This window comes from Drosophila suzukii, unplaced genomic scaffold (genome assembly GCF_043229965.1).
Source record: "Drosophila suzukii unplaced genomic scaffold, CBGP_Dsuzu_IsoJpt1.0 scf_5, whole genome shotgun sequence".
Taxonomy (NCBI): Eukaryota; Metazoa; Arthropoda; class Insecta; order Diptera; family Drosophilidae; genus Drosophila; species Drosophila suzukii.
The window spans coordinates 1093388-1096497 of NW_027255937.1; positions in this window are offsets into that span (position 1 = coordinate 1093388).

The window sequence follows — 3110 nt, forward strand, 5'->3', positions numbered from 1 at the left end:
ATAAAATTAAAACGGTTGAAGATTATCAGATAGAGATTATAGATCCAAATATAAAGTGCGACACATCTTATGAGATCATCAAATCTGTTAGGGAATATAAAGGAGAAGAAGATAAATATGTAAGCTGGAGAGAATCGGCTGAAATAGCCATGGGGCAATATGCCAGAGGGAGTGAAAGATTTTATTCCGCCCTATCGATATTAAGAAACAAAATAACGGGAATGGCAAACGATGCCTTAACCCATAACGGAACGGTATTAAATTTCGATGCCATAATGGCCAGACTTGACTTTGTCTTTAGCGACAAACGTCCTATTCATATTATTGAACAGGAACTAAGTGTTTTGAGTCAGGGAAAATTATCAATTATGGATTATTATGGTACAGTTAATAGAAAGTTAACTCTACTTATTAATAAAACAATTATGACCTACGGGAGAAACAAACCGATAACAGCAGAAATGAATGAAAAACATAGGAAGACTGCTCTTAGAGTTTTCATTACCGGCCTAAACGGTTAAATTTCAGACACAATTTTCTCAATGAATCCACCTGACCTACCGAATGCAATGGTCATAGTTCAGGAATTGGAAAGCAACAACATGAGGGCGCATTTCGCAAATAGTTTCTCAACCACTCAGAGAAAAAATAGTGAGCCAAACTCTGGTGGAAATGGCCAAACACATTTCAACCAAAAGCAAAGACAACAAAACAACAATTACAATAACCAGCGAAATAGTAATAATTTAAGGTTTAATCATGACAACAACCAGAACAAAAATAATTATGGTTATTATAATCAGAACAAAAATAATTCCTGGAACCAGGGTAGATTTAATAATAACCAACAAAATCAGTGGAACACATATAGGCAGCCACAAAATAAGCCAGAACCAATGGAGGTAGACGAGTCTATCCAGGTTCAGAATAGGGCTAACAACGGCTATAATCAAAACTATAATAAATATCAAAATAATAATTATAGCCAAAACAAGTGGGATCAAACAAAAAAGTTTGAGACCCAGAATACTCAGCAAGGACAAGCCCAAAATAAAAGGGTACCAACTGGAACTGTTAACCAACCGGCTAACAAGACAATGAGACTAAACAACATTGAGGAGAACCATTTTTTAGACAAAAGTCAGGAGTAGGCTTACCCTACTTATTTAGAAATGACCCGAAAATAAATAAAAAATTAAAAATATTAATTGACACTGGGGCAACCTCGTGTTATATTAGAACTGGAGTTTACAAAAATAAGAATGAGCTTCCAATATACAAAAGAGTATCCACAGTGAATGGATATTCAATAATTAAATATTATCATATAATAACTATTTTGGATACACGGTATACTTTTTATGAAATAGAAGGGCTAGACTCAGATCTACTGATCGGCTATAACCTATTGAAAAAAATAGGAGCTGTGATTGATACAGCTAAGGGAGTTATTAAATATAACGGAATAGAAGAGAAATTATATTATGACAACGGAAACAATTTAAACCAACATTCTTTAACAGAAGAAAACACCATTCTTCCATTAAAAGAATATATATTAAAAAAATACTTTGATGAAAAGGCTCAAATCAGATCCGAATCTGAAATGGGTAATCAAAGCGAATTTAGTTTGGGATATACAAATCCTGAACACGCCGTCGTTGAAATATCCGACAAAAATAAAAGTTTGGAATTTAAAAATTCCGAACACGCCGTCGTTGAAATATCCGACAAAAATAAAAGTTTGGAATTGAAAAATTCTGAACACGCCGTCGTTGAAATATCCGACAAAAATAAAAGTTTGGAATTGAAAAATTCTGAACACGCCGTCGTTGAAATATCCGACAAAAATAAAAGTTTGGAATTTAAAAATTCGGAACACGCCGTCGTTGAACTATCCGACAATCAAAAAATAAACAACATAAAAATATCATCTGCAGATCAAAGAAAAGATCTGGAGAATGAAATATTAAATATTATAAATGAAGAGCATTCAAAAATAAATATGCAGATTCCTTTTAGGACAGATATACGCGGTGAAATAAACACCGTAAATGATAGGGCCATTTACAGCAAACAATACCCTTATGCTTTATCAGCTTCAGATTTTGTAAATTCTGAAATAAGTCGAATGCTAAAAGAAGAAATTATAAGGCCAAGTAGAAGTCCTTATAATAGTGGTACCAAAAAAGGGTTTCAATGAAGATGGAACTCCAAAACTAAGACTCGTAATTGACTATAAAAAACTAAATGAAAATACTATACCTGATAGGTATCCAATGCAGGACCCTTCAGTGATTTTATCAAATCTCGGAAAAGCCAAATACTTTTCAACAATTGACTTGGAATCTGGATTTCATCAGATTCTCATGAACGAACCTGACATACAAAAAACCTCATTTTCAATAAATAATGGGAAATACGAATTCCTAAGAATGCCTTTCGGTTTGACAAACGCTCCTAGAATATTCCAACGAGCGATGGACGATATTTTGAGAGAACAAGTGGGTAAAACATGTCATGTTTATATGGATGACATAATCATATTTTCAAAAACAATTGAGCAACATTACAAAGACCTAATTGTCATTATTAAAATTTTGCTGAACGCAAACATGAAAATTTCGATTGAAAAATCAAAGTTCTTTAAATTAGAAACAAACTTTCTCGTTTACGTTGTTTCTCACAATGTGATCAAAACCGATCCCGAAAAAATTTCAACAATTGTAAAATATCCAATCCCTAAAAATATTCGAGAGCTTAGAAGCTTCCTAGGCCTTACAGGATATTACCGGAAATTTGTGCAAAATTACGCAAAGATAGCTAAACCATTAACAAAATATTTAGAAGGCCAAAACGGCAAAGTATCTAAAAAAGCATCACGTAAAACTTTAATACAGTTTGATGATTCAGCTGTAAGAGCTTTTAACGAGCTCAAAGAAAATCTAATTGCACAAGTAGAACTAGTACAACCGGACTATAATAAAAAATTTACCCTAACAACTGACGCGTCTGACTTAGCAATTGGTGCGGTTCTTTCTCAGGAAGGAAAACCAATCACATTTATTTCAAAAACTCTAACCAAAACTGAACAATTATACGCGACAAAT